Source organism: Vombatus ursinus, unplaced genomic scaffold (assembly GCF_900497805.2).
Source record: "Vombatus ursinus unplaced genomic scaffold, bare-nosed wombat genome assembly UNPS02014779.1, whole genome shotgun sequence".
NCBI classification, from domain to species: domain Eukaryota; kingdom Metazoa; phylum Chordata; class Mammalia; order Diprotodontia; family Vombatidae; genus Vombatus; species Vombatus ursinus.
In genome coordinates this window covers 50,831,239-50,849,563 of record NW_020954557.1, presented here as the reverse complement: position 1 = coordinate 50,849,563, position 18,325 = coordinate 50,831,239, and the positions used below count along the sequence as shown (strand labels likewise).

The 18,325-nt window shown below is 37.1% G+C and overlaps 1 protein-coding gene across 1 annotated transcript in view; it reads right to left on the bottom strand.

The window, feature by feature from the left end:
- The window catches only part of LOC114045693 (sodium channel protein type 2 subunit alpha-like), a 158,082-nt gene extending 146,623 nt beyond the window's left edge, over nucleotides 1-11,459 (bottom strand). Inside the window, exon 1 of the mRNA XM_027865797.1 lies at nucleotides 11,285-11,459. The gene's annotated coding sequence lies outside the window, so the exon portion shown is untranslated. The remainder of the gene's footprint in view (nucleotides 1-11,284) is intronic.
- Between the last annotated feature and the right edge of the window lie 6,866 nt (nucleotides 11,460-18,325).

Genomic DNA, 18,325 nt, shown 5'->3' with positions numbered 1-18,325 from the left:
GCTGCCAGTAGCGGCTGCTTCTGGAACTCTCAGCCCACAGACAGAGGGGAGGATTGAGTGACTGATCAGAAGTGGATTGCAAGGATCTCTTTGCTCATTCTAAGGTAGGATTCTCTTGCTTTTCCCTTGCTTGAATCTGGGTCACAGTTCTGGGTGCTGGTCCCGGGGCTAGGAGGAGCACTGGCATGGTGGAGCTCGTGGTGGTGGTACAGAGGAAATCTTCCTCACAGTTCCAAGGGAGAAAAGAGCACTTATGGTTATTCATAGACCAGAGCACAGGACAGAAAAGGAGCTGACACCTCACCTTTGATCATATCACCTTGGAAGAACTGAAAATTTACAGGTCTCTAGAAGTATCTCCGAAAAAGATGCACAGAACCCCTGAAGCTTGGGACAGTATATCCTCCACCCTAGAAGCAGAGCCCTACCTTAACAAAGAGTTTAAAACTCAAGTAATAGGCTGGAAAAATAAGCAAACAGCACAAAAAAGTCAGACCATAGAATCTTACTTTGGTGACAAAGAAGATCAAAGCATACAACCAGAAGAAGACAACAAAGTCAAAGTTACTAAATCCAAAGCGTCCAAGAAAAATACGAATCAGTCCCAGGCCATGGAAGAGCTCAAAAAGGATTTTGAGAATCAAGTAAGAAAAGTAGAGAAAAAACTAGAAGAGAAATGAGAGTGATGCAAGAAAAGCATGATAAACAAGTCAACAGCTTGCTAAAGAAGACTCAAAAAATGCTGAAGAAAATAACACTTTCAACAATAGCCTAATCCAAATGACAAAAGAGGTCCAAAAAGCCAATGAGGAGAAGAATGCCTTCAAAAGCAGAACTGGCCAAATGGAAAGCAAAGTCCAAAAGCTCACTGAAGAAAATACTTCCTTAAAATTAGAATGGAGCAAATGGAATCTAATGACTTTATGAGAAACCAAGACATTGTAAAACAAAACCAAAAGAATGAAAAAATAGAAGATGATATTTGTAACTCACGAGATCTTTGACAATATTAGGCTAGTTGGAGGGGAAAATAGATAGATAGACAGACAGATAGATAGATAGATAAAAAGAAGGCACAGGGTGAGCTGACGATGAGGGGTGTTATCTAAAAAATAAAATTAAGAGGTGAGAGGATTATATTGGGAGAAGGAGAAAGGGAGAGGTAGAATGGGGTAAATTATCTTACATAAAACAGAGAAGAAAAGGCTTTTACAGTGGAGGAGAAGTGGGGGAAGGTGAGAGGGAATGAGTGAATCTTATTCTCATTGGATTTGGCTTAAGGAGGGAATACCATATACGCTCAATTGGGTATGGAAATCTATCTTACCCAGAGGAAAATAGAGGGAAAGGGGATAAAAGAGGGGAGGATGATAAAAGGGAGAGCAGAGTGAGAGAAGGGGTAATCAGAAGCAAACACTTCTGAGAACAGATAGGTTCAAAAAAGAGAATAGGATAAACAGGGAGCAGGATAGGATGAAGGGAAATATAGTTAGTTTTCCACAACATGACTGCTATGGAAGTGTTTTGAATGACTACACATGTATAACATGTATCAAGTTGCTTGTCTTCTCAATGACAGTAGGTGGGGAGGGAGGGAAAGAATTTGGAGTCCAAAATTTTGAAAACAAACTGTTAAAAAATGTTCTTACATGTAACAGGGAAATAAGATATACAGGCAATGGGGTATAGAAATCTATCTTGCCTACAAGAAAACAGAAGGGGAAGGGGATAAGACAAATTGGGAAGGTGATAGAAGGGAGGGCAAATTAGAAGGGGTATTCAGAATGCATGCCATCTTAGGGTGGGGGAGGGGCGAGATGGGGAGAAAATTTGGAACTCAAAATGCTGTGAAAGTGAATGTTGAAAACTAAAAATAAATAAATTAATAAAAAGAAAAAAATTCTGTGGACTTGGAATTAAGTAAATCTATATTTGAATTCTGTCCCTAGTGCTTACCAAGTCATGTGACCATGTTGAGTCTCTGTTCCTTTCTTTCTAAAAAGGAGATAATGACTGTAATTCCAATCTACTTAGGCTTTTGTGAGGTTTATATGTTTTAATGTATAGAAAACACTTGTAAAACTTCAGAATACCATATAAATCCCTATTATTATTAAAGATTTATCATACTATAAATAATGCCTCTTTATAAAATTCTTCCCTACTTTGATGACAGTGTATATAAGAGCAATAAAGAGTATGAAGTCTTTGAGCACAGGAGAAGAAGAGTGAATTAGCATCAGGATGGGATAGAGGGAGGGTCCAAAAAGAAGAGACTGTGCCAGAAGACAGACTGCAAAAGATTTCCTAACTTTTCTTCAAATAAACCCTATCCTTTTTCATGGCCAGGACAAAGAAAGGCTGTGTATTAAAGTAAGTCTGTTGATACCTTAAGGCCAGGGAACTTTTCTTAACTAAAGGCTGCATCACCACTGAACCTAGCAGAACTCTGTGTACCCAGTAGGCACAAGCTTAAAGCTTTTTAATTAAATTCTCTCGAGATGAATTTGCTTTGCCTTATATGATTTTTAAAAATATATATTTGTTACAAAGCAGCATCAATCAAGATTTCACCTCAGTATCTGGTTTCTTTCTTCCTACTTCACTTTTGCACCAAGGAATACATATTTTTAAGCTGTATTATTCATGAATTATCCTCTCCCAAAGGCTAACAGCTCCATTTAATTAAATTCAATATACATTTATTAAACTTCTACTATTTCCACGGTACTATGTTCAGCACCAAGGAGATACAAACATAAAAAGTAACACAGTAGTTCATGTTCTCCAAAAACAAAACTAAACAAACAAAAAATAAATAGATAGATAGATAAATAACAATCAACAGGGAAAAGGCAGTAGGATTAAGAGTGATTGGGAAGAGCTGTATGTACAAAATAAAATTTTATCTGAGATTTGAAGGAAAGTAGGGAAACCAGGAGGAAGATTATTCAATGCATTGGGAACAGCCACTGTAAGTATATCAAACCTAGAGATGGAGTGTCTTATTCTCAGACTAGCTAGGAGGTCACTGTCATTGGAATGAAACGTGTATGTTGGAGTATAAAGTATAAGAAGACTGGAAAGGTGGGAAGAGGAATATTATACAAGGCTTTGAATGCCAAATGGAGATTTTATATTTAATCCTGGGGGTAATATGATAGAGTTGAATCAAGTCCTTTAGGAAAATCATTTTGGGGGCTGAGTGGAGGATGGCCTGTAGTGGAAAGAGATTTGTCACAGGCTAATCAACTAGTAGGCTATTGCAGCAGTCCAGATGTGAAAAAATAGGGGCCTACATTAGGGTGGTGATAGTATGAGAGGAGAGATGACAATGCATTAGAAGAAAAGAAAAACCAAAGATGCCCATTAATCAATACTGCTTAGCATCATGATAGAAATGATAGCTGCAACAATAATACTGTAGAGAGAAAGTGAGAACAGAAACATAGGCCCACAGGGCTGGGGAACCTGCAGCCTTGACACTACATGTGGCCCTTGTGGTCCTCAAGTGCAGTCTTTTGACTGAATCCAAACTTCACAGAACAAATCCCCTTAATAAAAGAATTTGTTCTGTAAAACTTGGACTCAGTCAAAAGGCTGCACCCAAAGACCTAGAAGGTCACATGTGGTCTCAAGGATGCAGGTTACCCACCCCTGGATAGGCAATGAGGAAAAAATACTGCCTTTAAAGATATTTACTTAAAAATACTAAATATTTAACCTGAAATTAATTGAAACAATACATTCATCACATTTGTGGGATATACAATAAATCCACATAACTAATTAGAATTCTTGTGTAACCAACAAAACCTAATAGGAAAAGCTAGAAAGAGAAATTTCACTTAAAATAACAATAAAAGTTATAAAACTTGTGGGAATGTCTATTGAGATGCACCAAGAACTCTACGAATCCAATTATAAAACACTCTTTGCAGAAATATAGACCTAAGTAATTAGAGGAACATTAATTCTTCATGAGTAGGTTGTGTTGATATAATAAAAATGATGATACTACTGAAATTAACTTATTTGGTCAATGCTTTGTCAAACACCTAAAATAATATTTTATAGTGCTATAAAAATAATAAAACTAATATGGAGAAGCCAAAGGTCAAGAATCTCAAGGTAAAATAGGAAGGCAATCTATTAGTACTAGTTATTAAACTACACTACAGAGCAGGAATCATTAAAATGACTTGGTAATGAGGAAGAGAGAGGGAGCAAGAGATACAAGTAGAGAGAGAGACCAATCATTGGAATAGATTAGTTCCATAAACTCAAGCACTCCATTTATGGGGAAAAAGGAACTATTATTTGAGAATAATTGTAGGGAAAACTGGAAAGCAATCTGTCAGAAATTAGGTTTAGACCAACACCTTGTACCATATACTCATATAAGTTCAAAAGGGATACATGACCTAGATATAAAGGTCACATTACCTTTCATATGTATGGATAAAGGAAGTTCATGCTTAAGTAAGCGATAACATGGATCATCAAGGATAAACTTAAAAGTGTTTTTTTTTTCCTCTAGAGAACCAGGTTGTTAAACTTTTATCAGCCCTTCCCCATATTTTCTAGAAACACTGCTTAAGCTTAGCAGGAGTACAGTAGAAGGCTCAAGGAATGAGGTTATCATGAGATTGGTAACTGTAGCCTAATAATAATAACTGGCATTTATATAGCCAGGTTAGGAAAGGGCTTTACATATATTACCTCATTTGAGCCTCATAACACTCCTGTCCCTAAGTACTCAATTCTTAGGTGTATGAACTATAATGCTACACAACCAGTAAAACAGGAATAAACGTTATTTCATCACACCCATCATTCATGATGAAATGTCCTATATTTTAGTGCTAAACTTTTTAAAACTGTTTTATTGAAACACTTTGTTTTTAAATAATAATCATTTCTATATTGAGCCTTCCCTTATGACAAAGAATATCCAGCAAAAATTTTCTATAAAGAGACTCTGCTCAGCAATGTAAACACTATTGTTTCCTAGTAGTCTCTTGTTTTTTCTGCCATAAGGAGGTAGTTATGTTCTCTGAGACCTTCACTGGCTTTCCAGTTACTCAGAGATCCACTTTATTTTAATTACCTTTTTACTTACATTGTTTTCAGAATTGTGTATATTTTTCTCTTTATTGCATTTATTTTGGTCTGTGTCATTTGATCCTATGTTCCTCTGAATTCCTCAAACCTATCATTTCTTAACTGCACAATAACATTCCATTACCACTGTAATATAATTCTTTTCCAAACCAAAGTCAGTTGAAAGTTGTTAAAGACTCTTTTGGTAGACAGCCAAACTCTATAGGCCCACCCTTGTTAAACATATTGAACAGAGTATGGCAAATTATTATTCTATCTTTACATGACATGAGATCTTGGACTGTGGTCGTCCCGTACTTTACCATCTGCATATTCAAGTGTTGCCCACATGAATGAAGTCATTGATCTTTTGAAGTACTCATAAAATAATAGTTTTTATAGAAATATTATAGCTGGTGATGAAATGTTCCAGCCAGCCCACAAAAGACTATATAATAAAGTGGTATTCTTTAAAATCTGACTTCTATGTATAGTAGTAGTGTCTTAAGGGAAAATCAAACTCAATTCAGAGAACCAGGAAACCATCTTCCCCAACTTTAACAGGAGGGATGAAAACTCCCCCAGATCCGATCCCGTATGAGTCTAGAAGCATGGCATCCACTAGGAACACGTCTTCATTTTGACCTGACAACTCGATCATCTTCACTCTTTTCCAAGGCTCCTGGTTCCCAAGGCTTGCCTGCTCCCCTCTACACTGTTGCCACCTACTGCCTTTGGATGATAGGATCATAAATGTGGAACCAGAAGGGATCTTAGAGGTCATCAAGTCCAATCTCCTCGTTTTCTAGATGAGGAAATTGAATCCCCGAAAGGTTAAGGGATTTGCTAGTCCTACGGCTAATAAATTACTGACAGCTGGTTGGGGTGGTGGATAGAGTGCTTGGCCTGGAGTCAAGAAAAATCATCTTCCTGACTTCAAATCTGCCCTCAGACACTTACTAGCTGTGTGACCTTGGGCAAGTCAATTAACCCTGTTTGCTTCAGTTTCCTCATATATAAAATGAGTTGGAAAAGGAAATGACAAATCAGTCCAGTGTCTCCACCAAGAAAACCCAAATGGGGTCACAAAGAGTCAGACAGGACTGAAAACAACTGAAAAAATAACAACAAAGTGTCAGTAGCAAAATTTGAACCTTGGTCTACCTTACTCTAAGTCCAGTGCCCTATCTACCATGACATGCTGCTGAAGACATGGTTTATCTTCTCAGTGGTCTACTATGGAGTAGAACAGTCTCTCTGATTTCCTCCTATTCTATCATAATCACAGAATTTCATAGCAGGAAGGCACCTCAGAGATCACTTAATCTAATCTGCATCTAAAAAATGATCCTTTCTGTTTTTTAGTTCTTGAAGCAAATGGACGACTTTTGAAGAATTTGTGAGGAGGTTATTGGTCTAGTGACAATGGGAATTCTCTAAATTTCCCCTCATCTTTAATACCTTCCTGCTCCTCTCTCTTCTCCTTCCCTCTTACTCCTTCATTTCTCCTTCCTCCCCCCACCCACATATTATGTCTTGATTTGGTCTCTTGGTAATAATTATTTATATTTCAGAAGAAAAGAACAAGTGTCTTTGATCAATTTTTTCCTCAAGGCCTAGGACAACAGTGGAGATTTAGGGGTGAAAAGACAGATACAGCTTGGGAGATGGAGTGGTATGGTGCCAGACTGGGCACGCTACAAGAGTTCACCATTGGGGTTGTAAGGGAAGTTGACTTTGAGAAGAAGCCTCAGGGCTTTTCCCTTCCTTCCTCAATATTAGCTGCAGGGCCTGCCTCCTCAGAATGATCATGGAATGGTCTACAGATTCTGGGAGAATTAGTGAGGTGAGGGTGGCACTATGCATGGTGGCAACACAGAAAGTATGGGAAGGAAAAGAAGAAAAAAAAAGAAATCTCGAAGCCAGGGAAGAGAAAGAAGTTCCATACTGAAGAGAGGGACATCCCAAATTGGTGGTAGCTCTTGTGGCTACTGGTTGTATGACAATTGTTTTGGAGAGAACAGAAGGAGGTCCAGGGTTTATAATTCAGAGGCAGCCTACATGAAGGAAACCTTTAGGAAGTGATGGTTCGCTAAGATTATTTTCTTAAGGGCATGTTATTACACATTTGTCCATTCAATATTTTTAATTGAACGTTTACTTAGAAGTCTGGAATGTATATAGTATCAGTTTACTATTGACTAACAAATCAATAAAAACATTATAAAGTTCCACTTATTCATATCTCAAGGAAATAGAGAAAATTAATTCTGCCATCCAAAAGGCTACATGATAGAAAGCCTGACATTACAGATAAAAGTTTTAAGATACTTCTTGATATTCAAACAAAAAAAAATTAAAAATGTGAATGGGGAGAAATATCAATATATATCTTTCTAAAAGAATATTAAACATAGTATTTTAAAATATATAGCCCACTAAACTTGTCATATCACCCCTGTGCCCCTTGTATATAGTAGGTGCTTATTAAACATTTGTTGATTCAGAACAGTTGCCATTCCATGGTAGTTACCAAAATTCTCCTCATTTTTTTTCTTTAACCAGGCTAGCCTCATCTGTTTTCATAGAGAAATAATATCTGAATTGTGCATCCTTTTCATTTTTTAAATAAGGAATTTGAAATCATTAAAATATGTCTGTATGAGTCATAAACAGCATTGTGTTTAATAATTCATAAGAACTGAAAATATTGGTTATAATAACTTTTAACATTTTAATTCTCTTGATTACATCTAATGAAAATTAAAGCATGTTTTGTCTCTAAAACCATTTTTTGGTGAACATGCAAAAAGTTTTTTTAAAACTGTTTTGAAACCTAAACAATACATATGTGTGCATATGTATATATAATATATATATATAAATGTAATATCTTTGATATTTTGAAATATTTGAAATATCTTTTTTTTCTTTTACCAAAGAAAATACTTACATACAAAATAGCCTTAGATATCATGGGGTAGCATAGAAAGCTAAATTTAGAATCAAAAGACCTGAGTTCAAATCTAGCTCCACTACTTATCCTGCCAGTATAATGCTGGACAAACCATTTGACTTTTGTAGGCTTCAATTTTTCTTATCTGCAAAATAGGGAGGAAGAAGAACTAGATTATTTCAAAAGTCTGGCTCCAACTCTGTGATTTTATCCTAAGTTTCTTCTGTCAACAGCCAACTCTGGACAGAAATTTCCTACACACTTCTCCTCCCCTGTGCCCCAGCAAATCTTTGGAAAACAGAGAAAGTGTATTTAAGTTGTTAGCACATAGACACAATTGATTTAAAATATACTATTTAGGATTATAATATTAATTGTTTGATGGAGTGTTGTTTTCCAAAGATGATAACAGAAATAGAGATTTAATATTGTTCTTGGTTTTGTACAGAAAAAGAATACCAATAGCACTGAAAAGGATACTTAAATCTGATCATATTCAATTAACTGTTTGCTGAATGAAAGAACATGGAAATCAGATTATCCAAGTGATTCATCTCACACTGTGGCATATCCAGCAAAGTACTAGATTTGTAATCAGGGAATTGTTGTTTTTTTAGTCATTTCAGTCGTGTTCAACATTTTGTTACCCCATTTGGAGTTTTCTCCAAATGTCTGTAAATGTCTGATGCTGGATTTGAACTCGGGTCTTCCTGACTCTAGGCCCAGTATTCCATGCACTGTGCTACCTAGCTGGTCCATAATCAGTGAGACCTGGGTTCAAATGCCAATTTCTGACATTCACTAGCTGTGTGACCCTGGGGAAGTTACTTTACCCTGTTTGCCTCAGTTTCTTCATCTGTAAAATGAGCTAGAGAAAGAAATGGCAAACTGCTCTAGCATCTCTGCCAAGAAATCCCCAAATAGGGTCAGAAAGAGTCAGACACAACTGAAATGACTAAACAAGAACAAAATGATTTTGCAAACTTTAAAGTGCTATATAAATGCCAATTGTTATTTTCTTTGTTCTCAATCTATTAGAAGCCCATCAGAAAAAACAATCCAGAGATGTCTATGCACAAACAATAAAAAAGTATAATCATGAATTTAAAATAATTCTTTCTTCTGTGTCCTTTTAATCATGTCTAAGATCTCCATTCCTCTCTTTATTGTCTGGGTGCTGAACACACAGTAACTGAAACAATGTAATGGGAAGAGGTTACATGTACACGTGAGGAGAATCATTAGAGTGGAAGAAGAACTGAATTCATATTCAGGAGATCTGAGGTTATATCTCAGCTGAAACTGACTTCCTGAGTGGTCTGGAGCAAGTCCCTGAATTGCTCTTTAGCACCAGTTTTCCCATCTATAGAATGAAAATATTCAAATAGATTATATAAATCCCTTCTAGCTTTAAATCTTTCGCTCCTATGATTGATAAGTCACTGGATCTGAAAGGCACTGGCAGACAGCCTTGCATACAATAAGTCTTGGGTTAGAAGGGAGCTCAGAAGCCATATGTTCCAACCTCCTACCTAATGCAGGAATCTTCTCTGCAGAATTCTGCATATATAGTCTTTTACTGTCCATCTTCATATAAACTGGTGTTTACCAGTTCACCAGTCTCTAGTTGAACACTTCTAATGATTATGAGATAGGCAACTCGTATCTCACAAGACAATCCATTCTATTTCAGGGGAGTTCTATTTATCAGAAAGTTATGAGGGAAAATACAAATTTGAGGAGGGGAAGAAGTGGTTCAAATTTGTGATTTCATCAGAAATGTACTGCCCTCATGGACTAACAGGGGACATTAAGAGGTTAAGTAACTTTTGCACAGCTTTTGACAGAAGCAGAATATGAAACCAGATCTTCCTGATGGCAAGACAAGATTTCTAAATTCTGTACTATGCTACCTCTCCCAAGTCAAAAATTTACTTCCTTTCCTAGTTCTACCAAAGGGCAGAGAATCAGTCTAAAACCTCTGACAGATGACAGCCCAGCAAATATTTTAAGACAGTTACTGTCAGGTTTTCCTTAAATCTTTTTTCCCTACTAAACATTCCCAGTGTCTTCAACTATTTCCTGTATGGAATTACATTAAGTGTCCTGTTCCTCCTTGAGAAACAGACAAATAAATACCTAGAAAATCTGAAAGTAGTTTCTGCCAATGAATCCGAATTATTCTCCTGTTGCCACTGTCTGGCTTCTGGGAAATGTTCCTGCAGAAAACTCTTAGGCTAGCTTAAACAAAACCCCTCTTACTCTTAATTCAACCAAGATTTAAAAAACAAAACAAAACAGGGGAAACAAAGGGGAGAAAGACAAGACAAAATGCACAAATCAACTTGTAAAGTTATAAAGACATAGAGATTTTCTTCATCTATCTAGGACTACTCGAGGAACTCGATTCCTGAGTCATCTCTCTTTCTGAACCCATAGCCTAGAATACTCCCTAAGCAGGTTATTCCTTTAGTTTTGAACCAGTATCTCTAGCTAAACTGGGGCAATACATTTGGATTTTGATTACTGCAATTTTTAAGCCATGGAGTATGCTTACTTCACCCCTGTACTAATTTTCTTTTTTGCTTCCAATGCTCTAATGCCCTGTTGAAACCTCTCAGTGGATTTTTACTCTAAAATGAAGGCATTTACCAGTTTACTTCAGAACATTTTTTTTTATGTGAATGGGCTGGGTCCTGCTGCTGGCTCCTTTTACTTCCCTATAGTCTCATTACCATGTGGTCCATCCTGTAAATCCCGTTTCTAATCTCATTATATTCCAATTCATTCAACAGACACTTATAATACAACTAATTTCCACCCACAATAAGAGAAGACTTGTTTCATCAGATGGCTCCATTCTATCAACGGTCATCTTAAAACCTGAAGCTGAATACATTATTCCAGAGGTATTAAAAGAGGGTAGATTACAACGAGCCCATTTCGTCCCTTCTGTATACGTATTTGTTTTAAGAGCCTAATTGAGTTAGGGGTTTTACCTCTACTTTATCATACTGCTGCCTCACACGGGGATTTTAGTAAAATTAAGCCTTATATATCTTTTCCAGGAGAATTTTACTTTAAACCACGTCTCAATGTTTTGAATTCAAGTGCGAAGCTTTATATTTATCCTTCTTAAATTTTCTCTCTTTTCTGCCTATCCTTAAAATCTGAAAAAGTTACCCACCCACCTACCAGAAGAGTAGGAGATAAAAAAACACTTACTCAGTAGCATGCCAGCGAGTCACGCACGGCCACCTCCACCTGAATGAGTCTAGCCTGCGGAGAGGTGGGGCCCTCCGTGCCACTTTAACCACAGCTCCCTCTCAGACTGTATATCCCAGTTGTTCTGCAGGCGTCTGGGGCCACTGCTTATAGCAGCTGCCACCCTGCCCAGGGCAGCAGCAGGTCATCTGGGCTTTGCTGAATTAAAAAAACAAAAGCAGGAGCAACTGCGCAGCCGCCCTCAGAACAGGCGACCCCCTCCTTCTCAGGTGCTACTAGGATAACCCCGCCCTTCAGTGGGTAGTGAGTCTACAATGGATAGTGAAGCTGCAGTGGGTAGTGAAACTACTATGGTCAGTAACTTTCCTTTTTTCCCCTCTTCCTTTCTCTTCATCTCCCCAACAGTCGTCTCTCAGTCCCTCCACCCTCAGATGGTCATCCTCCCTTCCTGAGCTCTTATTCATCCTCCGGTGCTGGGCGGTGGCTGCAAAGGGCGCAGTCATCACTGCTTAGGCAATATGGTTGATTGAGGAGGTCTGAGAATGCAGGGGCGGGGGACCTCAGCCTCCTTTCTACTGCATCCACCACCACGCTTTAGGGGAACTGCAACTTGTCAGGCGGGACTAGCCTTTTCTGCCTGTTAAAATCCGTATTAGGCTCCTAGAAACTTCGGAGGATGGCATGCCTACTAGAGCCTATTAACTAGGTGCTGTATAAATGTTTAGCGAGTTGATGGAGGATAGAAACAAATCGCCAAGGCGAGGCAGGGGGTGCTAGGGCAAGCTCAGTTAAACCCCTTTGAACTTAAGGGCTTTGCCTTTTAAAGCTGTTAACAGGGCTGGCGTAGGGCCCCTGTTGAGACCACCTGTTGCAAACTGTAAGGACACATGTTTATTAGGTGGGAAACAACTTGACTGTTGCCTAAAAGATATCTTAGCTAGTTGGTAGATAGATGTCTAACCAAACGCACTTCTGGCTACCTCATGCGCCTGGGACGCGTTTAAAAGAAAGCAAGAGAAAGTTAAGGAGACCACTGATAATTGGAAGTAGTCATGGAAGAAAGTTGCAAAACACCACTGGAGAAGGGAATTTTCTCCATGCAATATAATACAAAATTAAAGGATGAAATAAGAATGACGTTTGCCCAAGGATGGGAATAAAGGAGAGAAACATTATTTGGAGTTCTGACCAGTGCAAATCACCAGCCCAGCCCTCTTTATAAAATGAAATCAATGTTACCTAAAATATGAGCAATAATGATTAAATATTGTTTTGGTAAATAATACTGATTGAGATAATGGGCCGCACTGGAATTATTCCTGGTTTTTTCTTAATTAGAAATGATGCATTTCTAGAAGCAAGTGTCTGTGTAGAAACCCTTATGTGCATAAAGTGGCATTAGTATTGTGCTGTAGGAACAGTTTCTGCCTCCCTGGAGGCATTATCCACCATCCCCAAAGTACTTCTGTAAATTTGAACTATTGACAGGTTTTTTAAAGAATTTATGTCTTCCCAACAATCTTAGGATGCAGCCCCCCAGCTACCAATGGTAATGCAGTGGCTGTGATAAAATGATGTTCAACTCAACAGAAAATATAGAATCAAACAATGCAGCCTTAGATTTTGAAATTTACAGGCATTGTGTTTACAATTCCCTAAGTAGATTCCCAGCAGTGTGTAGTTTAGAGCTCTTCACACAGTAAATTATCATTGATTTAAAAAAAAAATCAGTTTCCTCCATATCTGATGTAAGAACACAAATAAGCAAATATTAGTCACAAAAATAATCCCCTACTGCCACCTGGTGATCAAAAGAGGCCTAGTATAGACTACTTCATTTAGTATCAGTTGATCAAGGGCACAGCAAAATAATGTTGAAAGGGCACTTAGTTCCATAGCAACATTGTTGGTACCTGGCTCTCGGTCATCAGTGATCTCTAAATCACAAAATCAGATGCATTTTTCTCAGTTCTCATCCTTCTTGATCTCAGTGTGGTATCTGACACTCCATCTTCTCTGAGCTTTCATGATAGTTCTCTTTTTTGTTTGCTTTATTTTGTTTTGCATGACAGTAAGTAAATTTTTATTTCACTGGGAGGAATAACTCCATTTTGGATCTCTGAAACTGAAAACTGACCAGTGTCAATACAACATTTAAGGAAAGCCTATACATTTTCCAACAAGTCAACTCTATTTTTTTTTTTATCCCAGACATCTTGTATTTTGTTTGTTTGTTTGTTTCTGCACAGCCAATCATATCTATAGTATGATTGACTCAATCTTGGTATTAAGTTTCCCCCAAAACAGTAATAGTTAACATTAGCATAGTGCTTTAAGTTTTACAGAACTCTGTATATGTATATATTATTTCATTTGATTCTCACAACTACCATATGAGGTAGGTGCTATTATTATTCTCATTTTACAAACTGAGGTTATTTGAAGTTAGGTGACTTGAGCAGAGCCACAAAGGTAATTTCTGAAGTAGGATCTAACTCCAAGCCCACATTCATATATTTTATCATACATACTAAATAATATAGTAGATGAACATGTTTCTCTTTTTAAAAAATTTTGTTAAGGTTTTACATTACAAACATTTATAGTTACTCTCACTTCATGAGAGGTCTTTTGTAACAAAGTAAAACAGTTAAGTGAAAGTGATAATAAACTGAAATCTAGACGTACATGCAACATTTCACATCTGTAACACCATCCCCACTTCTCTTAAAAAAATTAACAGAAATCTATTTTCTCTCTATCCTACTTCTACTCTATTAAAAAAGGAAAAGCTAATCTGTAAAATCATGCATAGTCAAGGAAAACAAATTCCCTCAATGTCCATATACAAAAATCTTTGTGATTCATTCTACAAGTTAAATCTATCACCTCTCTCTCATGGGTAGCATGTTTCATCATTGGTCCTCGGGAATCACAAATAGTCATTCTATTCATCATAGTTGTTACAGCTTTAAGAGTTGTCATTAAAGTGTTGTCAATATTGTCATTCCACATTTATCATTTTCCTTTTTTTTATCGTGTTTGCCACTTTGGTGAGTGTGAGGTGAAATCTCAAGATTGCTTTTAATTTGCATTTCTTTAATTAGTAGTGCCATTTTATGTTGTAATAACCAAAAATAGGATGAAATGATTAGAAGAGAATTTATATTGAAAATAATTACAAAAGCATAAGTTATTTGGGAGTTAACCTAGTAGGGCACACTCAGACCAGTAAAAATAAGACTAAGTTATTCCAGTATTGTAATACTGGCGATATTACCATGATAACATCATTCGATCCACAAAAAAATGGCATGCAAATCCTAGCCCCAAGACAATGTATCCCACTTTGGGGTTGCAGCAGAGGACGTTATCTGGGCCCAGGGACCCTATCCAATAGTACAGGAATGGGCTGCTCCTGTTCATGGCACAAAATCTCAAACCAGGAACTGGAGCCAAAGATGTAAGTAAACAAAATAAAACTCTTAATGCAATGAAGAAAAACTATGGGCTTATAAGAAAAGTATAAATTTAAATTGCTCTGAGTTTTCATCTCATACTTACCAGGTTGACCAAGATGACAAAAGAAGAAAATAACACTTGTTGGAGAGATAATGACAGGTCAAACACAGTTTGTGTACTATTGGTGGAAGAGCAAATTACTTCAACCGCTCTTCAAAACAAGTTACAACTATGGGTCAAAAGTCACTAAATTTATGTCTTTCAATTGAGCAATACTACCCTTAGTATCCAGATAGTATTTGAAAAATTCTTAGGTCAGTGTCTGGCACATAGTAAGTACTTAATAAATGTCTGTTCCTTTCCCCTTGCCCAAGTTACACTTTTGAGCAGGCATCACAAAGGAGATCAGGAACAGATCAAAGGACCTATATATACAATGACATTTTTATAAGCACATTTTTGTGCCAAGAATTGGGGGAGGAGGGAGTCCCAGGAACCTAGCAATTGGGAAATAGTTGATCAGTGAAGAGAGGGATTACTGTTTCTTCCTCATTACTGCCAATAGCATTTGGTGCTACCAAAAGGCAGGTGGGCACAAGAACACTGGGAATGGCTGTGATACCCGGAGTACTTGTTCTGTTCTCTGTCCAACCCTCAAAGTCATCATCTGAGAACCAACTCCTATGGAGAGAGAGATACTAATTCCCACTAATTACCAATCAACTACCATGATCAGGGCAGGTAAATCAGCCTGGCTGAAGTGTCAAAGTACCATGAGAGAGACAGGAAGCTGGGTAATCCAAACAAGTCAAACCACCACAACCCTTGTCCCTCATCTCCCCTCCTCATATATCATCATGGAAACAGCCCAGGATTCTGAACCAAAGCACCTTTGGGATAGCATTACTTTCAGTCCACTGCTATAGCCGTCCTCCTGGGAAACCACCTCCAAATTTCCATGATAAAGGAAGAAACATTGAAACAAAATCAAGATTGAAAAATCAGAACTTGTGAGATATCTACAATTTTAAAAAGTAAAGAAAACAAACAACTGACCTGGAAATCAAGAAGAGAAACAATTATTTAAAAACCTTTATACTTTGAAACTACTACCAAACAAAAACCCCTAAATACCACATTTCAAGTAATAAAGTAGACTAGGACTATTAGAACTAGAGAGAAAAGGTAGAAATAATCTAAAGTCACCACATGAAAAATTCCATATTTAATATGCCCAGAAACACTATATCCCAAATTTGGTGTTTTTGAGTTAAAGGAAAAACCTGTAAGCAGGCAAGAAAAGAGAAATCAAGTCACTAAGTACCATGCATAGCTCAAATTATCAAACAAATTAATTCTGTCATGTGGTTCATACAGGATTCTACCTCCCCAACCTATCCTTCATCCCATGAAGAAAAAGGCATATCCCACAAGAAATAATGGAGGCAATTTCAGCCAATGTTGAGAAAATGTAGGGGCAGTAAGTTGTGGGACCCTGAGATGACATTCCAGTTTTCCAGACCCAAGTAATAGTTGTGACTTTCCATATTTCCATACTTTTTTAGTCTTTTAATTTGTTTTTTTTTAATTCTCTTTTGAAGCATCCTAGAATTTCTTGGCATCGTTCCATTACTTATGAGGTCTCAGTAGAATTCATTATCTTAAAAATAAATATTATCTTCAATTTTTTATACTACAATCATTCCCTATATACCCTTTTTTGACCCGTACTTTACTTGATTATTCTTTCCATTTTCAACAAAGCAAAACAGCAAAATAAAATCAATCAGTATACAGCCATGTCTGTCCCAGTTGGCATCCATTGTCATTTGTTCTCTGGACTTAATATTGGCCATTATATTCATTCTGAGTTGAAGTGCTTTTTTTTTATAAATTTTTAAGTACATCATAGTAGTCATTGTTCATATCGTCCTCCAGGTTTTATTGCATTAGGTCAGTAGTGATTTATAAATGAATCAAAATAGTTATAGAGTTTTTAGATCCTGTCACTGTATTTTCCTTTGTCTTGGTTTAACATATTCACATAAGTAGTAGATGAGATGTTTCCCAAATAAATGACTTTAAAAGGCAGCGTAGTAGAACTGAAAGAACATTGGCTTAGGTTCAAGTCCCATCTCTGACTGCTTGTGTGACCTTGTACAGGTCACTTAACTGCCCTAAGGCTCAGTTTCCTCATCTGTAAAATGAAAGTGTTGGAGATGTACACTGAGGTACTGTGCAACTTTATACATCTATTATTCTATGAACCTATGGTTGTCCTAAATTCACTCACCACCATTGTTTGTGGTCAATAAGGGTAAGTGCTGGATAATAACCAACCCAAAGGGGAGGGAGGGAGCAAGCATTTATTAAGCACCTATTAAGTGTCCAACACTGTGCCAAAGGCTTTAAAAATATTACCTCATTTGAGTCTGAAAACAATTCCATTGTGAATTCATGAATAATGATGTATATGGAAAAATTGGATCAATAAAACATTACTGAAAGTCATGCAAAGAGAAGAGAGGATAAGTGGACAAGGGGACAGAGAAATCTACAATTAGGGCTCTTTTTCACATTTAACTAAACTTAAATTGTGGTCTGTAGCTTAGGGAATTCCATTCTAGTTTTTGCCCGTTCAAATTTCTCAGACATTTTGAATTGATTGTGAAAAAAGCAGATTGTGTTCAGATGAGTAGTGAATACATCAAAAGATATAAAGAAGACATGACTGAAAATTTTAAACTCATCTGCAGTATAATTGAATCATGTTCTAATTGATACAGAAAAAGTAAGAAAACCAAGTACTGTCACATTCTATATCCAATTAATTGACAAAAATCTTATGATTTCTACCTTCACAACGTCTCTCTCCTGTGTTCCCTTCTTTCTACTCACAGAGCCACAACCCTAGTTAAGGCCCTCATGACCAATTGTCTGATCTATTGCAAAGGCCTCCTAATTGGTCTCCCTACCTGAAGTCTATCCTCACAGATGCCAAAGTGATTTTCCTAATATGTAGGTCATCACCCCACTATTCAGTAAAGTCCATTGGTTTCCTATCACCTCCAAAAATAAATATAAATTCCTCTGTTTAGCTTTCAAAGTCCTTCAAAATCTATTCTCTTCATACCTTTCTGGTCTTATGTACTCTGCTTCCTTCTACATAGTCTGATACAGTCATACTACCCTACTTTCTGTCCCTCACACACAACATACCATCTCCCATCTCTGTACTTTTGTAGTGGCTGTCCCCCATGTTGGGAATTCCCTCCCTCCTCATATTCACCTCCTTGAAATCCTTCAGGACTCAGCTCAAATCTACTATGTAATTTTCTTGCTTGTATCTTTGTATTTACGTGTTGTCATCCTTATTAAAATTTGTACACCTTGAGGGCAATAGCTATTTTTATCTTTATATCCTGGGACATTAGAAAAGTATTAGTACATAGTGAACACTTAATAAATGCTTAATAAACACTAAGTGGGGCAGTGGATAGAGTGCTGTCTCTGGAGTCAGGAGGACATGAGTTTAAATTTGGCCTCAGACATTTATTAGCTGTGTGACCGTAGGCAAGT